This window comes from Cydia amplana, chromosome 27, assembly GCF_948474715.1.
Source record: "Cydia amplana chromosome 27, ilCydAmpl1.1, whole genome shotgun sequence".
NCBI lineage: Eukaryota > Metazoa > Arthropoda > Insecta > Lepidoptera > Tortricidae > Cydia > Cydia amplana.
Window position 1 is genome coordinate 3,337,936 of NC_086095.1, and position 21,916 is coordinate 3,359,851.

Here is a 21,916-nt window from a genome sequence, read left to right on the forward strand (position 1 = left end):
CTTTTAGCTCGGCCATCGCCTGACCCGACCAGCGCCCCGCAGGTCACTGTCATCAGTGCAGCCACTGAAGTCTGCCACAGCCAACGCAGTCGCAGCAAGCTGGGTCTTCACCAGGTGGATGTAGCCTCCACCAGTTCAATATTCTGCGAATTGAACAAGCACCTTTTACGCTCAGCCGATATACAAGCCTTGGTCCTTTTGAGTAATTCGACTCGAGTTCCGTTGAAACGGTCTATTTCGTTATTGTCAACTTACACCAAGATATTTAGTTCTATTTCAGTCGAATTGGAGTAAGGGCTTAAGCCGACTGAACCAAATGTAAGAAAGCATGACCAGGCTAGGTACCAAATAATCCGTGGTATGAGAGGTGTTAGGATATGCAAGTCTGCTCAGCACTTGCTTGAAATACACAAAAGGCTTAATTTACGTGCATATGACACCAAGAGGATATAAATACCAATTAATTAATTATGCAAAATAATAAAATATTGCGATGAGCGTGACATCTAGCGGCAGGTAGATAAACCACCCCCTTTTTTTTGTAACACCATCTAACATAAATTATTTTCTTGTGAATAACGTCATATAACTTTGAAGGATTTATTAGATTTTGATAAATTTCTAGCATGTATACCCATGCAGCTAACCCAAACCTTCCATTGAGCGGTGCGTTCATACTGACCGCTTAACGTAACAATGACTATTTGTGTCGTTTTAAAAGCAAAGACTTGGAACAAACTCACAATTGGCTTCTCCGTTGTAGGATGTAAGACTCCCTCGCATGCACGCACAAAAATGCGTACAACTCGTGAGAGGCTAACATGGGACACGTCTCATGCATGTGCGGAGCTGCCTAGGCTAGGACACCACTGCCCTTGTAGGCGCAACGACCGTAGAAGTCGGCCCTTCACGATAAGGTTGTCACGGAGCCCGGTGCACGCACTCGCTCCAACTGGGTATTTCGAACAGGCACTCCCTCCAACTCTACTGGATCCGGTACTTCGCCAGCGATCCCTAGAAGGTATAAGTGCAAGCAACCCTTTCAAGGTAACCTTGAGATCATCAGTCTTAAGGTCATTAAAATATCCTTTTGTAAACAAGGTCTCAAGCCAACCTCTCAAGGTCAACAACAAATAGTACGATACGATATAGATAAAACATTTATCGGTAGTAGAAATAATGGTCCTCTTAAGGAATTATCACATGCAATGGTCCGCCTCTTAAAGCCTGCACTGCAGATACCAGGAACAACCATCCTCTTAAGGATAGTCTTATATCACATGCAATGGTCCGCCTTTTAAGGCCTGCACTGCAGCAAATACCAGTAACAACCATCCTCTTAAGGATAGTCTTATATCATATGCAATGGTCCACCTCTTAAGGCCTACACTGCAAATACAAGTAACAACCATCCTCTTAAGGATAGTCTTATATCACATGCAATGGTCCGCCTCTTAAGGCCTACACTGCAAATACAAGTAACAACCATCCTCTTAAGGAAAGTCTTATATCACATGCAATGGTCCACCTCTTAAGGCCTACACTGCAAATACAAGTAACAACCATCCTCTTAAGGATAGCCTTATATCACATGCAATGGTCCACCTCTTAAGGCCTACACTGCAAATACAAGTAACAACCATCCTCTTAAGGAAAGTCTTATATCACATGCAATGGTCCGCCTCTTAAGGCCTACACTGCAAACACCAGTAACAACCATCCTCTTAAAGATAGTCTTATATGACATGCAATGGTCCGCCTCTTAAAGCCTACACTGCAAATACCAGTAAACAACCATCCTCTTAAGGATAGTCTTATATCACATGCAATGGTCCGCCGTTTAAGGCCTGCACTGCAGATATACCAGTAACAAAATTAGCCTATTAAGGATAATCTAAGCTCACATGCAACGGTCCGCCTTTTAAGGCCTGCATTGCAGCAAATACCAGTAACAACCATCCTCTTAAAGATAGTCTTATATGACATGCAATGGTCCGCCTCTTAAAGCCTACACTGCAAATACCTGTAACAACCATCCTCTGAAGGATAGTCTTATATCACATGCAATGGTCCGCCTCTTAAGGCCTACACTGCAAATATCAGCAACAACCACCCTCTCAAGGATAGTGACAAGCAACAGGCCGCTCCTTAAAGCCTCTGTTGCGATTACCGGCGCCAGGAAGTAGCCTATTAAGGATAGCATCCCTTGCCAAGACTAAAGTAACAGCCCTTCTTAAAGAGCACATAATCATTAAAGCTCTATAGCAGACATTGAAGAGAGTAAGTAATATAAATAAAATAATCACTCAGTTCTCAATCCGAGTGTCTAATAAAATTAATCAAGCACAATGTGTTTATTTTAGTCGGCAAACCCGTTAACAAAACACATAAGTATGACAACAGTAACCCTGTTCTAAATCTAGGATAAAACAAAATCACAACTCGATTCCAAACTCGAGAGTAAGTAATATAAATAAAATAATCACTCAGTTCTCAATCCGAGTGTCTAATAAAATTAATCAAGCACAATGTGTTTATTTTAGTCGCCAAACCTGTTAACAAAACACATAAGTATGACAACAGTAACCCAGTTCTAAATCCGGGATAAACAAAATCACAACTCGATTCCAAACTCGAGAGTAAGTAATATAAATAAAATAATCACTCAGTTCTCAATCCGAGTGTCTAATAAAATTAATCAAGCACAATGTGTTTATTTTAGTCGCCAAACCTGTTAACAAAACACATAAGTATGACAACAGTAACCCAGTTCTAAATCCGGGATAAACAAAATCACAACTCGATTCCAAACTCGAGAGTAAGTAATATAAATAAAATAATCACTCAGTTCTCAATCCGAGTGTCTAATAAAATTAATCAAGCACAATGTGTTTATTTTAGTCGGCAAACCTGTTAACAAAACACATAAGTATGACAACAGTAACCCAGTTCTAAATCTGGGATAAAACAAAATCACAACTCGATTCCGAACTCGAGAGTAAGTAATATAAATAAAATAATCACTCAGTTCTCAATCCGAGTGTCTCATAAAATTATATCTCAGTTCCTAATCTGAGAATATACTCGTAGTCAGTTCTTAATCTGAAAACGGTACCTGAAATAACAGCATTTGCCCTTAACATGGGAAATATAAAATAATAAGCAGTTGCTACTATGCAACCAATTGTAAATGATCATGTGCAACTTGGCTTGCCTCTTCCGTGCCCCTAAATAAAGGCAACACTCTTACTATACCACATTGAACTACAGTAGAGCCTGAACAGAAGTTCATGTTATCGAGGTTCCTCTCTTACCCAGGTTCGCCTTATCGAGGTTTCACAAATTGTATTTTTCAACCATCATGAAGTGTATATTGATAATGACCAATCAGTCAAATCATGGCACATATGCTTAAACCATAAAGCTTCCAATCCCAAGACACACATGGTTGATTTTCTCCAGCTGTGCATGTGCATTTTATGTGTAGATAACTCAACACATCATCATCCAGGTTAACTTATACCTGCACAAAACTAAATAATTTTGTTAAATGCCATGCAAGCACACATTGTAAGATAAATGAGTTCATAACATAATAAACCACAATTTATGCATTTTTCAAAACAATGAAATACATACTTAGTGAACCCACAAAATTTGTGAAACATATTATTATTTATAACTTCTGATTTATGAAACCCAGAAGTAATAAAAGTGTACTGTTTATTAATGCAAACGGTACCATAACACACTACAAGTTCAGACGAAAACCGTCAATAACTTCAAACAGTAGCTCATGACATGATATTCTTCGGTCAATGTTCATTAGCAGTGAATGGGTTAAAATAGTTATTTGGAAAGCTTTAACCAAGCTATTTACCTTCGTTTAATATTCACCCATAAAACACTTATCGGACTGGAACGTTTAGAGTCCAGTCGCACTTGTATGTAAAAGACATGTATCATGTAGACCGTCAATATCCATATTGACTCCTGAAAGTATTTACCTCGCTTACCATTAGCAACAACCTGCTTTACCAGTGTCATACTCAGCTCAGTAAATATCTTGTTCAATATGTCCATCTCTTTGACAGGATTAAACCTTGGAAACACCTGTAATCATACTTCATCGGTGCAAGTACCTATTATAAAATTATAGTCAAAACTTCACCAGCAATAAAGTTTTGTTATAAGGAAATGCATCTGAAACATACTGTTAGAACACAAATGATTATCATTGTCAATAACTCAAACACTTGACAATGTCATGCCAATAACTTTCATTAGTTTGGTAAGTCTGTTTAAATATATGTCTTTGGTTCATTTTATAACATGACATTTTGTGAAAAATATTTGCAATGCAAACTTAAACCAACATCCCAATGAAGAAAACAACAACCACAACATACTATAAGCTGTATGCAATTAATTTGTATATGAACATTCATAAGATTTTTCATACATAGAACCAATCAATAATATGTACAGACAGAAATTTTCTCAACATTTCAAATGATTTACTGCCGTATTTATCAGTATGTCTGCAGCTTAATGTTAATTGCAAAGATGCAGGAGGTTATATGTGATATGAACTGTCTTTTAAAATATTCCGTCCGAGGAGGCTCCGGAAACATGGAGCAACTACATTTGTCACAGACAATACTAACCAGCTACAAATAAATGTCACCTTTCGCTTATTCACAAAGCGCATTTTACTAACCACACACAGTCAATGTAACACATACTGACCGTTAGTATACATGTACAACATGAACAAACATTTTATTTCTAAATAAATACCTCATTTTCCATGACATTGGAGAATAGCCACTTATCAACATATTTTCTCCATATATAATTATGAGCACTAGGACATAATATACCTGGCATCCATAACCAATTAACTTTGAAATATTACCCATGTCCATTTGGGTTCATTATAGAGGCCTGACCCGATAGTCACTCTAGTGCGTTCAACGACGGTATGGTCGTTCAATTCAAGAATCATTGCTGTCAAATTTCTGGAAATTACACAAACCAAAAACATACCAACAAAGCATTATTTCAGTTGCAATAAGCATGTGTAATATCACACACACACACATGTGAAACAACAAGTAATTTCTCCTTATCGTTGTTGTAACCAATATTCCAGTGTTTTTGAAAACTTGTAATCTATTTTATTTTGACTGAAAGGATAAAGTATTAAATAGCACTCATTGTTAATCATGAAAGCATAATACCACCATACATATAGCATCAATCAAGGCTAAATTTACATTACCAAACTTGTTTTATATGCTTTTTACTTGAATGTAAATTTTACCACGACACAAACTTTAGAAAATGTTCATAGCATTTTGTTAATATGTCATGTAGACATACTTAATCACATTATGTTATGTATCTGAAAACACATGGATTACAAAAATAACACAACATATAAGTGAGGCAGTGAATATTTACCACTATGGCCCCGGAGCACTGTTAGGTGTTGGATCGACAGACTTCTTACCTGAGTTAACTTTTACCTGAGTTACTCTGTAATCCCAAGGATTTATTTCATTCATACCAATATCAAAATTCAATTGTACCTAATGGTATCTGTCAGCTTATGTCTTGTGATCTTCTGCTGTGAATATTGTAATACATACATGCCAGCAGCTTTATTACACTGTCAATATGTATTATTTTTGACAGTCATGATCACTGATGTACATAAACTGAAATAGGTATCTGAAATCAAACACAAAACAAGGCAAAGACACGATAGGTACGCCAGCAGCCAATAGCCGGCACAGGTTAGTTTTGTAGGTTAAGTATCCTTTTAGATATAATTTTGACACCAATCTTGGACTTTGTATATTTAAGTCTGACTCTCATGAGTGGTGTTGGTGCATTTACTCATTACAATCAGATTAACGATCAGAACAATGAAACAAGGAAGGACTACGCGCGGTAAATTTCGTAATGTCAATTTCGACAAATTATATCGTAGTAGGCGGGAATCCATTATCGCACTTCTGAAGCTGTAAGGGTAAAAACACCAGAGCACCATTTTAAACAATATTTATTAGGGAATCACAATAATAATCAGAGTTTTGGACTTAGGTAATACGCGACGCTGATCACGCGCAAAAACCGATCTCTAGATGACAGACGTCATAGTGTTGCTCTATCCCCGGTTCTCGTAGTGATGTCAAGACCGCTGTTTGACGATGCCGCCTTTTAATATGAACTTCCCAATCCGCATTGTGCCAACGTGGGAACTATAGCCCAATAATAGATAATTCCGCTACTCGATACTAGATGTCGACTACGAAAATAATAGTATTTTTGGTACCAAAACTGATGTATGGAGTTAGCACTCTATTATTACTATACGAGTATTTCTCTATGCCCAAGCCCCCTCACGCATGAGAGAAGGCCTATGCTCAGCAGTGGTACGTATATAGGCTATAGTTATTTACGATACAAGTGCGGAAAAGAGGAAATTCGACACGAGTGGCGAATTACCTATTCGCACGTGTATCGTACAACGTTTTACAGTACATATGGCAGTTTAAACTTTCCACATACGCACGGAAAGTGCTATTTCCCGCACTTGTTCGGGAAAGTAGCACCATATGTACTGTAAAATAATTTGTATGTGTCGTTTGTTATAAACATACAGGTTGTCCTTAAAATTAACGATAATACGTATAAGACGCAGAGGGCAATTTAGACTGCGGGGTAATTTAAACTAATCGAGATATCTTCCATGTTTTACATTACCTATTAACTAGAGTCACACACAACACATAATATTTGTCATGTTTGATACTCATTTGGACATGTATGGCACTCTAGTTAACACATTCAGTGCTTGCTACGCGCTACAAGCGTAGCCGATAACACGGGAAAAACCGTATGTAGCGAAAAGTGACTACGGATAGTGCACCCGCCTGGCGGGTTGCTGGCAGTGAATGCGTAAATATTATAAAACATGGAAGATATTAAGATTAGTTTAAATTACCCAGCAGTCGCAATTGCCCCTGCACCTTAGGTAAGTACCATCAACACAAAGACCCTTGCTGACTTATGGGAAAATCATTAATTTTCCATTATAATATAGGTAACCTTGTGAAGAATGAATCATTGTCAAACCCGACAAAAGCTCGATAAGGGATATTGAAAATATTGAATAATGAGAAAAGCGTATCCTTTTCCTTGCTTTTCGCGTTATAACCTTATACCGCCCAACGTGCATTTTATTTCCCTACCGTACCAGACAGATATAGGATGTTACGTATTTATGTGTTCATGCAAAGTTTTATGTACCTATAATATTTGGTTATATATTATATTGTGGTTTTAAAAGAGAGCATAATTTCAATTGTACGGAAGCGGCTTTTTTGATAGATATCTGACAGCCCTACTGTTGCATGTGTCCATAGGCTGCGGTAGCTGCTTTCCAGTAGGAGGGCAGTTCGCTCATGTACCAATAAAATGTGGTTTATAGTGTGACATAAAATATTAGATATTAAATAAAATGGAACTAGAAAATTCTATACTAAATGTTTAAGAATTTTACGTCAAAAATGTGACAGTTACGTAGGAAGTGGCGCCCTCAATAGTTTTCTACAGTTTCTTGTCGGTCTATAGATTCGCGAAATATTTTTGTAAGTCGAGTAAAAATCCTTGGATAAATCGTGAAATTTCAACAGAGATAATTCCTTTTAAGGCAAGTAGCTTCAACTTAATACGTCTGCGGATAAAAGCATCAAGAAGCGAGGCAATATGGAAATGAAAAATAAACTTGATTCCTTGAAACCTACTGACACAGACAGAGATATGTAAAAAATAAGGACTGACGGTAATCGTATGTGAGCACTGGTAGGAGTGGCAGGAGAAAAACTAAGCGCGTCGTTTATAAGTCAATTTAAGCAATATACCCGAAACGCGTAACTGTTGAAAACAATTGTATTAAGATTACCATCTATATATGTATACACAGTAAATTATTCTTATTCTTTTACCAGAAGAAACGGTGCACAAAATCGAAAATTTTCAGTCAATTTGAATTTAACAACTGAAACGTTACAGCAATTTTCATTTGACACATCCTTATTTTTTGGGTTCGAAAATCATTGACTCTCATCATCATCACAATAGGGTATTATCCTACTAGTCAAATCAGTTTCTTCTTTAGAACTGTCAAAACGATTTCCTAATATGGAATTTATATGAAACATTACATCGTGAGACGTCAGGGTCAACTCACCTAATTTTTATATTTCTATCCGATTTATTAAATAGAACTTGTGTTTAAAAATAACAGCTATCTATGTTTTTCTAATAATTATCGAGTGTTTTATTTCATGCATGGTGTGAAATAATTTATTTGAAATTCAGTCAAATACCCTATTTTAAGAGTCTAGTCGTCTATCCTAGTAGCCTCTTGTCGGTGGAGTAATCGCCATTCCGTTCTTGACTCTAGCAGTCCTTATTATTATACTGTTTCTGGCTCCTAGTTAAATCTCCGTCGTTGCGATGATATACATTACACTTCTGTTGAATACTCTTGTTTTTTCATCCATCTTGTTTTGTTATCCTCGCCCGCTGAGGATGCCTCGTAGAGAGGCGAAACAGTCATAATATTACATATATGTTACTATTAATTTTTGTCTATGTTTATGTTTTCCTTTATCTGTTTTGTCTGTTTTTTGTATTTTTCTTGTATATTTTTTTGTATTCTCTATTTTCTTAATTATTCCTTTTGTGTATGTTTGTAGTATTTTAATATGTTGCTTTATGTGTTATCTGTCGTGGCATCACCGAATGGGCCATATGGAAGGCTGGCTTTATAACTAGCATTACCTATGATGAGTTGGGTCCATTTCGTGATGCACACTTATTAATTTCTTCTTTTCTTGCTGTTGTTGTTGTCTGTACATGTCCGTACATGTTTTGTGATCGTCACGAATAAAAATCTTTTATCTATCTATCTTTAAACACGTGTCGAGTATTGTTCTTTTGGTGGTGGTTTGTTATATTTATTTGCGTATTTATTTTTGCGGTGGGAGGGTGGTAACATTAATTGCATGTAAAAAATACGCAAGCAAGTATTAACGGGTTAGCACTGATTGACTAGCACGTTATTTTTTCGCGGATTAGCGAAGTAATATTTTGGTTTTAATTAATATGGATTTCCGCAAAGTAACGCCTGATTCTATTCATTATTTGTTTTGTTATTCAAATGCATTGAACTGACGGATTCTCTTTTATTTGCTTAAATATAATCAAATATGTTTTGTGATTATTGCGCTGTAGCATAGTTAGGTACTTACGTGCCTCATGTGTAAATAAACTAGTTCATTTAAGAATAATAATTGACGTTATAAGATTTAACCGGCGGTACATACAACCGACCTTCCCCTATAAGTAAATTAATATTATCACTCTCTCATTATTAACGTTAATTCAACTATGTATTTTAATTCAACTTGCGTTTAATTAAATATACGAAGTGTCGCTGCATGCAATTTGTATATTTAATTGGATCCCGCATTTAATACAAATGAACTCATTAGGTATCTGTTTCATCGAATTCATTAAATATTTGAGGTTGACTGGTAGAGAATGCCTTATGGCATTATGTTCGCCTTTTGTACAGTGTGTTTTCTTATGTGCAATAAAGATTAAATAAATAAATAAAATGGAACTTTTAGTCTAACATGTTAACTTCCTAAGACCCCGCGTTCAAATTTTTGTACATATTCGAAAAAATATTTGTGCTTTTATTGAGCAACTAAGGGTTCCAAATTCAAAAACAAAACAAATTCTTCTGGGTCTCAGGAGGTTAAGGTACATATTTGTATTCAATTTTCATTTAAAATACTGCTTTTCAGCTAAGAAGGTTAGTTTAATAGTAGTTTATGCAACAGTGATATAATAAGGGTTCTTAAAATTCAAGGGTCGAAGTTACAAAACGAGACGTAGTCGAGTTTTGTAAAAAAAGACCCGAGAATTTTAAGAACCAATTATGAGCTGTTGCATACATTACTTTTTCTATGACAGCTGCAGCAAAAAAAAAAAAGAGTTATTATTAAAAAAAAAGAGTTATTATTAAAAAAAAAGAGTTATTATTTAAAAAAAATTGAGTTATTATTTAAAAAAAAAAAGAGTTATTATTGTAAATGAAAACATACCTCTTTCAATCAAGATGATCGGAACTTGTATCTTTAAAAAAAATAAAGCAGTTGTATTATACTCATAAGATGACTGCTAGCAGTCATCTTATGAGCCTATACACAAAGCATTCAAATGACATTGCTTTAGATATCACTGTCAGTCATTTAATTGACACATTTAAGTGCTGGAGTAGAAAAAAATAATTATGTACCTTTGTGCATAGTACTCGAAGAATGCCACCAAAATCTCAATAGATCTCGTCATAGCTGCCCACATTTCGTTCGGTTTGCATTTTGACCCCGAGATAGAGGGCAGTCTGCTAGGGCCGTCGGACATTTAAAAAAAAAATCACATCTCCAACCAACACGTGTTACTACGCAGCGTACTACAACGCAAAACCACCAAATTTAAAAAAGAAAAAGCACTAAACACTGGCCACTATACTTTAAACTTTAAAAAACACTGCGTTCTTTATTCAAATTGAAATCGGCGCTCGATTTTTTTTAGATAGGGACGCGACACGCGAGTGTAGGACCAAGGTCTCAACTGAAAACTTACGGTACGCGCATGCTCAAAAACATTGTACGCACACCCGGCCATCCTGTTAAGACCCCCGTCCTCGCCCGCACCAAATTGAGCTTTCTAACATATAGGGGGTTTCTAGTAGCTTTTAAGGGCTCAAGTGAAAATGGTTACGTTTAAAGTATGTAAGCTGTACTTGTGCAGGTATCTAAGAATCCACAGTTGGTTTTTCGCACATTGCCTTTTTGTTTTCATTACAATCGATGAGAGTGGTTTCGTTGTGTTAATAATGTGATTGTTTCCTTATGTCTGGAGGGAGTAATTGTTATTTATTCGTAATGTAAGGCTTTGTTTAGCGAGATATTAAATGTGAACAATGAAATATCTGGCGGTCAAAAGGGCATACGCAAGGTTATTAGTTATGGTGTTATTTTGTTTGTCTGAAGGGTAGGTCATAATGAACAACCCCGCAACCTTGAATTAGCAAAAAATAAATCTGTTATTCCATAGAAAGCAATGAAATATGATTCGCCAAAATGTATGTTTCGTTTTCGCTATTGGCCCCATAGTAAAAGTTGTTTAGTATGACATACATATTTACCCCTCTGAATATGGTCACACATAGCAAAATCACTCTGTATACTTTGAAACACTTACTTACTTAAATGTAAACAAATGGAAAACATCGCAACTTGCTGATAATAGATTAATTTGATTATAAATTTTAATTAAGTTGGTTATTGCTTGTTGGCTATTGGTTATTAGCAAACTTGGTTATCAAACAATAGCTTCTGCTCGCGACTACGTATTACAGTAGGAAAAAAATCTCGATAACATAGAGAAGCAATGGATAGTTGTTTAGCCGGATGCCGGATACCGGATGTTCGGCCTGACCATCAGTCGATTATTTGTTATCCGGCCGCCGAATATTCGGCCGGCAGAACTATCCCTTCCGTTCCGTTATGAACGTTCGAACGGACTCATTTCTATAATGAATATTTCTAGGGTCTAAATCTAGCATAGTTACATCCAGCCGGATAATAGGTAACTGGACACCGGATACCGGATAGTAACAGAATATCCGGTGTATCTAGTAAACAAGAAACCCTCAGATTACATGAGTGTTTGTTGATAACGTGTGATCTGAAGCATTTCACATGTATGCTTTTAAACGCCTCACAAAAATGTAATAACTCAATGTTACTCGCATCCATACAATGTAGTTACCCCACTAAACCAGAGTGAAATATAACATTATATTTCCCAAGTGCGCGAACTCCACATTTCCCGGCTTATTCGGAGCTTTCTACAAAATGCAGCCAGTTTTACAAGGGGATTGCCTCGCTTACTTTGATACCGAATACTTTTAGATTACTAGATGTAAGTAGTGGACGTACACCTATTTTATATACTAGCCCGTATACAGGATGGAACATTTCTAGAGACTGAGCTGAAAGGATAGTGTTATATAAGTGATCTACAATCGAGTTATTGTATTGTATTGTAAAGCTGGATTAAAAAGTGAAACAAAATCATTAAAATGAAATTTTTATATCAGTGACAACCCTACAAAGTTATTTACATTTTAAATTGACACATGTCATGTCATTAAATGCTAGGGTTGGAACATACAGATTTATGCACAAATGTTTAACAAAATGTATTTCAACAACGGTTAGAAACATTAACATGATTAAGTATCCCTCAAAGGGATAAGTTCGCCTTTGTACTTCTTACTATTTTTTTGTTATTTCAAATACATATGTATTTTTGTACAATAAAGAGTTTACTACTACCACAAAATAAATAATAGTTCTAAGTACAGAAGACACTCTCTAACAAAACGCGTCTGTTACGATCAGCACAGATATGGCCGCTAGGTGGCGACAGCGCCACGCGCGGCTTATGGCTTTCCCCAAAATTGGGGCGGAACGGATGTACTTTTAGCTACCTGTAGCAAAGCGACGAAATCGCGGAGTGAGCCACGCCTGCTACTACTGTTAAGTCAAAAATAAAGTACGTAACCTAAACGATTCCCCGTTTGCATAAAAGTCCTTCGTTCTGTTCCACCCGATATATTGTTTTCAGATCTGGTAGATAGGGTCCGGTTAGAAGGACCATCTTTATAGTATTTTTCACACTGCTTCGGTGTGATGATAGCTGTTTTCTCATGCATATTTTATATATATTGTTGTATATATAAGTTTAAGTATAAAGCTTTACAAGGGGATTGCCACGCTCACGGTGGATAAAGGGGCCCACAGATAACCAGTCCGCCGGACGATATCGGCCTGTCAGTTGTTCGGAACTGTCACCTTTTGCATTTAACTGACAGGCCGATGTCCGGCGGACTGGTAATCAGTGGGCCCCTTAAGATCCGGCTTCTATATCGACAAAGTCGCGTGAAAATGAATAATATTTCGTTTGAATAATTTTACGGTTTAGACTCACTTGTTTTAAGTCACTAAACCGTAAAATTATTCAATGTTAGTATATTTCACAACAGTTTAAATTCGATATTTCGTTTATTTTTTATCGTTATTAAGTCCAGCGCCTATCCGCAGTCGCGTTTATAATTTTCCTAATTCTAATTGTCATCAATTTTTCTATTTCCACAAACGTTCGGAACACCAGGGTGTGTTCCTAATTACTCCATATCGTGTTTCGGAACGGCTGAATATTTAATACCTTTGTGTTTTGGCTATGTCATAGCTTATGTAGATGTAGTTAATCTACTAAAATAAATTTCAACGTCTATGTACAGTCAACAGCAATAATTATGTTACACAACAAACACCGCAAAAATATGTGTACACGCTCTTATTGCTCTACAAACAAGATCGTGTCAGATATTTTTGCAGCCTTCGTTGTATAACATATTATTGCTGGTGACTGTACGATTTTTACATAGACTCAGTCTTTCACCGAGACCACGGGAACAATGCCTTGAGTATATGCGATTAAGTTTCGTTAAAGTAAATAATAATAACAAGATAATTACAATTAGTAAATTGCAATAATGTAATTAGGTATAGGTAACATGGAAACACAGACAAGACATCCTCCAGACTGAGCATAGTAGCGCTACCCCCTCTGCCACAAATATACGATAGTTGTACTCCATATTCGAGTCAAAGTGTCTTTGTGTGACGTCCGTGTCTTTGAACGGACCAATCACGGCACGGGACTCGCTCACCTCGTCCCCCGCACCCCAGTATTTTTGGCAGCATCGGTTTCATGAAATAATTGCTCTTAACTCCGTCTAGAGGATTTCTAGTCTATGCATGGAAATTTTCACCTGAATAGGAAACGAAAAAAAATGAAACCGATTAATAAAATAGAAAAATAAATAAATAGGTATGCAGTTTGATTTTTAGATTTTAGATAGGTAATGAAGGTAATCGCTCATAATAAGACGGACCGATGACACGCGGGTTCATTGCTGCAAGTAGGGTTTGCACGACGGGTCCGAAATGTATGGGAAGATCCGCGGATCCGGATCCAGATCCGGATAATTTCATACATTTCGGATCCGTATTGCAAACCCTAGCTGCAAGCAATAGGGAAATGGCAGTTTCTTTTTATTAATATGCTTTTCTCACATAAAACTCATAAAAGTGAATGAGTAACGTATATGTGGTACTTAAGATATACACTTTTGTTTCCGAAAGTGTGATTGTAAGTAAACTTTCTGTAAAATTATTCTGTGACAACATACCTTGAACTTGTTTACGTTTATAGCGGTATATTCTTACAGCTATATTCGAACTTTATATGTCAGTGAAAAACAAGTGTAAAAAGCGACGTTTCTTTGAAGACATGTCACTTTTGACACTTGTTTGACACTGACATATCCGATCCATATCGTTTCTATATCTAATATTTGACGTAACTTAAAGTTCGAATATGGCTGTTAATGCTGTTATACGATAAAATATAGTGGATGGACATACGTACGCATACATCTTATACCTTTAAATCGGCGATCTCGGAAACGGCTCTAACGATTTCGATGAAATTTGGTATATAGGGGTTTTCGGGGCCAAAAAATCGATCTAGCTAGGTCTTATCTCTGGGAAAACGCTAATTTTCGAGTTTTTATATGTTTACCGAGCAAAGCGTAATAAATGTAGGTATGTAGGGAGGAAACAAAATACGGCAAAGAATAGTTAACGGTCTTACAAGATGGCAAAGTTGTTGTTTAACCCCTTGTGCTAATATTGATACCCGAGCAAGTGAAAGATGCCAAATTTGAACGACGAGCGTAGCAACTAATTTAAAAAGTGGAATCTTGAGCGTTGCGAGGATTACAAGGGTTAAATATCGATTGAAATATAAACGTTTTCACCACACCAACGCGATGAACATGCTAACGGTGTAATATAACACAAAAAAACGCAATTGAATATACAGTGTGTGGCCTATAACGCGGGCGAAAAATTAAAACGTAGATTCTACTCCTCAAACTAGACAATGTTTGTTCAGCGACTTTTAAAAATAACTTGTGGTTTGTATTTTAAAACACTTTAAAATTTAATCGAACACGCAATGTATCACGAAATTGATTATGCCTGTACGGTGACAAGACTGACGGGCGATGTCAATTAGACGGAATTTAAAGTACATTGAAAATATTATTTAGTTTGTTTGAAAAAGGGACAATTTTAAGACTACATAATTTCAAAAAGTTGTCGAACAAAAGTTTTATTATTTGAGTAGTAGAATCTACGTTTTAATTATTCGCCCGCGTTATAGGCCACACACTGTATAATATCATAATCTTCAAAGTGTAAAAGTCAATTCCACTAGCTTTTCCACTCTTGTGAATAAAATGCAACTTTCTCATCAGTTTCTGAACAATCAAGAGAGCCTTTACGAGCTAATTAACATAATTTATTGTACCTAAATTGAAATAAAAATTCTCAAAATTAAATTCGTTGCCATTTTCTTTACTAAAATGTGAGTAAATTATGGCTAAGTATCTTAGAATTCCTACATTTTGTTAACCTAGATGATAAATAACTGTTTTAATTGCTAGATACCAGCGTTGAAGGTCATTAAAGAGCACAGATCGCCTCCCTAATAGATGTAGCATACACATATTACGTAAATAATAAGTTTTTGACAACAAATAAATTTTTGGTATAAGTCTTTATCGCTAACTGTATTTTTCTTTCCACAGGCAAATACTTTTCGACATGGCTGAAAAAACGATACAATTCGTAAAATTAGTTGAAGTATTCCCTTGTTTTGTATCTACCCAGGCCCCGTAGCCAACGTGCCAATCCGTCAGGCTCCGTGGCGAACTAAACGGAACTGTCACTGTCGCACTAATATGGAAGAGTGATAGAGAACACCAAGCGATTCGATGGCGAAGCGCAGGCAATTGTCACCTTGGCTAGGCCACCAGGCCCGTAGGCAACACGCCAATCGTTCAGGCTCCGTGGCGAACAAAACGCAACTGTCACACTGTCGCATTCATCTCGAAGAGTGACAGAGAGACACAAAGCGTTGCATTGCAGCAGTCGTAGCGCAAGCGATTTTCATTTTGGCTAGGCACCCAGCTCCTCCACAAAACCTACCAATGTCTTCGGAGGACTTAGCCAAGATGCCAATCGTTTGCGCCGTAGCGAACAAAACGGCAGTCTCTCTCGTCCATATTAGTGCGACAGAAACGTTACATTAGCGTATACGGTATATCAAACGATACGGCGCAAACGATTGGCATTTTGGCTAGGCACCCAGTTTGCTAACTGCCTTGTTTAGTGTGTTTTGCTAACATTTTCAACATAATAACATAACCAAGGACATATGGGGCATTATCTATGAAAAGAAGGGACCTTATTGTCGATGGCGCTTACGCCGCACAGCGTCGCGCGACATTGTATTTATATCGGAGCATCGTTTATAATGGCGTAAGCGCCATCGACAATAAGGTCCCTTTTCATAGATAACGTCACATATATCAATGCACTTGTGTAAATATTAACATTTTCGCGACAGATGGCGAACGTTCAATAAATAAGTAGGCATGTCATATCGAATTGTTTGGATATTAGGAATTTCGGATAATTCTAATTCTTGCGAATCTTATCTTATCTTATACCTTTAAACGAGCAATTCTTGTATATTTATTTATTTGTGTACCTATATATCGGGGATCTCGGGAACGGCTCTAACGATTTCGATGAAATTTGCTAAATGGGGGTTTTCGGGGGCAAAAAATCGATCTAGCTAGGTTTTATCTCTGGGAAAACGCGCATTTTTGAGTTTTTATATGTTTTCCGAGCAAAGCTTGGTGTCCCAGATATTACAGGTAAATGGATTTAAAATTAGGTACTCTTTTATATAAAATATCTGGGAGACCGAGCTTCGCTCGGAAAACATAGAAATCTCAAAAATGCGCGTTTACCCAGAGATAAGACCTAGCTAGATCGATTTTTTGCCCCCGAAAGCCCCCATATACCAAATTTTATCTAAATCGTTAGAGCCATTTCCGAGATCCCCGAAATATATATATATAAGTAAATATACTTATAAATAATTAAATAAACAAGAATTGCTCGTTTAAAGATTAGAATTAGATAAATATAAATAAATAAACAAACAAGAATTGCTCGTTTAAAGGTATTAGATAGATAGATAAATAAATAAATAAACAAGAATTGCTCGTTTAAAGTTATAAGATAAGATAAGATGAAATAATTACCAAGCATTTCTTTCCTATCATGGAAAAATAATATTCCACAGGGGAGGCGTGCGCGAAGCCGAAGCCAACACGTAGAGCCCCTTTTGACATTTTAATGAAATGGTCTTACATTTTTTTACAATTTCATTATAGATTTAGGTTCTTCTATCACTTTCATTATATGTATGTAAAAAAGTATTCGTAAATAAAATTGCGCATTTTAGAAGCAATTTTCATATTTTTAGCTTTTGAGCGATATTATCAGACTGTAACTGTAGCAATTGGGTTAATTTATTTAAATAAAATAACAGGTATGAGTCATCTTTTCTAAAGTTATAAAATGTGACGTTAACTATGAAAAGGGACCTTATTGTCGATGGCGCTTACGCCATTATTAACGATGCTCCGATATAATTATATCATGTATTTAAATACAATGCCGCGCGACGCTGTGCGGCGTAAGCGCCATCGACAATAAGGTCCCTTTTCATAGATAATGCCCCAAATATAAAGGTTTTCGTAACCAAGCATACCTACCTACTCATTCCAATTAAGCAATTTAATAAATATATACATATTGGTCTAGGTCACCCTCATTATTTTTATTTTTATTTATTTTTTAGGTTAGTTAGTTTTGTCGGTAGTTTTAATTTTAGATTACTTTTTATTGTAAGTTTTTTTTTAATCATGTTAAGGTTTTAATAAATAAAAGATAAAAGATAAGATAAAAGACAGTTTATTCAAGTAGGCATATTACAATGCGCTTATGAACGTCAAATAGAGCTACACCGGCTCCAACCCTACACCTCTGCCTCGAGAATATTTAAATCCCCCCTCAATTGGAGGAGGGTATCCCAATATGGGACTGGCAACAAACTCGGCAGGACACATCTTTTCAAAACTTTATTATATCTTATAATTATTTTAAGTTTTTTTATTGCATGTAGTTTAGTTTTATTGTTTAGTTTGTATTTTTATGTCCCAATAAATTTTCTTCCATATTTAACAAAAAAAACTACTATTATCATTATTTCATCATTGGCCTTTAAAAAGAGTACGTATCAGAAAGTTTTATCATAGTTTGAGGTTTTATTTAATAGACTAATTAAAAAACTATTGTAGGTATATTAAATTAATTTTGTATTAAGCAGAAACGTCTGCGAACGATGCTATTAAGCTTCGAAATAAATTAAAAGTGGAAAAATTCACTGTTTTGGGTGGGATTTGAACCCATGACCACTGGATCACTAGTACAGTGCTCTGCCATCTGAGCTACCAAGACCGTACCCAATTCAGCGAATATTTCCACCATATATGAGCCCTAGGGAGACTCATAGCGACATCTACCGTAAGAGTCCTACACTTCTTAAACGGCTACCAGAGTTCCAAATCATATTGGAAATTCACCAGTAACGATGCGCTATCCCATACTAAATTAATTTTGTATTAAGCAGAAACGTCTGCGAACGATATTATTAAGCTTCGAAATAAATTATTATTTTTTCTATCGTAGGTATATTGTCGATAAAATCGATGTATTGTTCTCTCCCTACGATCCGGATCTTGTATATAACCGCATTGCACGTGTTTCTAACTCATTACCGGTTGAACTCTCAAACTGAGAATGTCTATATTTAGTAATTTGTTCGTTTTCTTCTGCGTTACGTTGCTTTATTCGCGATGCATGGTCTGTGCAGAGGTGAGCTATAATTTTCTAATTTATAAAAAAAAAATATCTTTATTTAAGAACATTAAATTCCATACAACATTGTTGTTATTAAATAATACTGGGTCTTTTTAATTACACGGAAATGTTTCGGTTTATTTATAATACTAGCTTTTGCCCGCGACTTCGTCTGCGTGGAGTTAGTAATTTGTGTAGCTTATTCTTAATACCCAATCTGCTTTTTATCGATTTCCCATACAAATTTCCATCCCCCTTTTCACCCCCTTAAACAGTGATTTCTGGGATAAAAACTACCCTATGTCCTTCCCCGGGTCTCAAACTATGTCCATACAATTAAATGGGTTCAGCGGTTTAAGCGTGTAGAGGCAACAGACAGACACACTTTCGCATTTATAATATTAGTATGGATATGGATATTAGTATGGATTTGATTTAGATTTATAACTATGGTATTTAGTACGTTATTAAATGGGCTACTTTTTATTTTGTTGCCGTCTTTATTTATTTATTTAAACTTGATTGCACATTAAAAAAAAAGGTCCAAATGGTATTTATCAATTTTTCGCCCTTGGTGGATAGATAGTGTTTCCCTATTATCAAAGAGAATCCAAAATTTTGAACAACTTCTGCGATTGCGCAAACTCGGCTTACACGCATTTAGAACCAAATGAAGTTGTTAAAACGATTTCCAGCTTGCTAGGTATTTATTCCTCAAAATACTTAGGGTCCCGTTCCTCGAGAGGAAAAAAACGGTACCCTTATAGGATCACTTCGTTGTCCGTCCGTCTGTCCGTCCAACTGTCAATACACTTTATCTCTGGAACGAGTGGTATCGAGTTGAAATTCAAACCATAGGTATACTAGGTCTACAGTTCCTTGAAGCTGGAAATAAATTAAACCTCTAAGGTAACCCAAAAAACCGGCCAAGTACGAGTCGGACTCGCGCACGGAGGGTTCCGCACCATCAACAAAAAATAGAGCAAAACAAGCAAAAAAACGGTCACCCATCCAAGTACTGACCCCGCCCGACGTTGCTTAACTTCGGTCAAAAATCACGTTTGTTGTATGGGAGCCCCACTTAAATCTTTATTTTATTCTGTTTTTAGTATTTGTTATTATAGCGGCAACAGAAATACATCATCTGTGAAAATTTCAACTGTCTATAGCTATCACGGTTCGTGAGATACAGCCTGGTGACAGACGGACGGACGGACGGACGGACGGACGGACGGACGGACGGACAGCGAAGTCTTAGTAATAGGGTCCCGTTTTTACCCTTTGGGTACGGAACCCTAAAAAAAAACAGATACGGCCGTTTATGCCGCAAGGAACTTAAATTTCGACACTATCAATGGAATCAAAATTTATAGGGTACACTACAAATATAGGGAAAATTCTGAAAACTATAAATTTGTAAAAAAATTTAAAATACACAAAAATCGTTAACATTGTACGGAACACTCGGTGGACGAGTTTGACTCGCACTTGGCCGGTTATTTGGATCTAATTTGGCCAATTTTTGGTACAGTCGCCATTAGATATATCGGAGCGGCCAAGGTGTTCACAAATATCTGAACACGCCTCTATTGTCAGGGTGTTAGAGTGCGTGTTCAGGTATTGTAAACCATAATAATATGATGGCGACTGTATCTAACTACTGTTTTTTTTTTCACTGGTAACTAAAGTAAGCGCTTGGTAATATTCCAAGGTTTGCCAATTCGGCTCTATAGCCCGGCAGTTTACACAGCCGCACGCTGAATTACAGCGCAGTTGCGTCAATATTTGATTTGTATGACACCAAAGAGTAGTCTAATAAAAAAATAAGCAACAACGGTTGCACTCCAGGAGTGCCGATAGAAGTGAAAACTCACCTCACTATGTTACCGACGCCCGGTAACACGATATGTTTAGCGGAGGTATTCTATTTATTTATTATATATTATTATCATTCTCAAATAAGATCACACTTTTTCATTGACATGTTTATTTACATACTGCCATGACAACGTCAAATTATTTGAACATTGGTAAAGAGTCTTGAAAAGGAGTCCGCAACATAAATGTCAAATAACATTGAGTTTTTCTTTATTGATTTAAATGCCATTTAAATTATGAGTGGCCACCTTGCAGGCCCCTTACTTTATCATTTTTTCCCTACCTCAAAAAGTGCCCAGCGCCGCTAAAGAAGTTTTCACTTCAAAAACTGTAATTTATTATTATGAAAATTATTATAAAATGTATATTATATTTCTTACACAGATTGACTAAGTCCCACATTAAGCTCAAAAAGGCCTCAGACAACGATATATATATAATATATTATATATTTTTATATAATATATGTATAATATATTATATATATTTTATATTATACACATAGATTTAAGATTGGATCCTAAGCATGTAATTTTGCTATGCCCTCCCAGGGTCCATGTGGAACTACCCAAACATTGTACTATCTATAAAAATACCATGGTTGCAATAAATAAATTTAAATATGAATATAAAAATACTTAGAAAACACCCAAGACTCCGGAACAAATGTCTGTGCTCATCACACAAAAAATGCCCTTATCGGGATTGGAACCCTGGACCGCGGCTTCACAGGCAGGAGGGTCACCCACTAGACCAGACCAGTCGTTAATAAACTATTATTTAAGTATTTTATCGTATGCCATATGTACATGTCACTGGATTACATATAAAAAGAAAACTTTTATAACTAGAATTTTGCCCTTCCCAGGTACTAAAGTAATTATGTATCTAATCCTATATTCATTTACAGAATGAAGTGACCACGAAGCAAGGGGTGCTTCAGGGTGCTACAGATACGTTGTATGATGGAT

General features: G+C 36.3%; 1 protein-coding gene and 1 long non-coding RNA gene across 2 annotated transcripts in view; one reads left to right on the forward strand and one right to left on the reverse strand.

Moving 5' to 3' along the window:
• The window catches only part of LOC134660534 (synaptotagmin-7), a 569,193-nt gene that overhangs the window by 112,426 nt on the left and 434,851 nt on the right, over positions 1-21,916 (reverse strand). The window lies entirely within an intron of this gene.
• On the forward strand, positions 9,018-9,224 carry LOC134660556 (uncharacterized). Its single transcript, XR_010097889.1, has 2 exons — positions 9,018-9,069; positions 9,106-9,224. It is a non-coding gene; the product is annotated as an uncharacterized LOC134660556 (long non-coding RNA).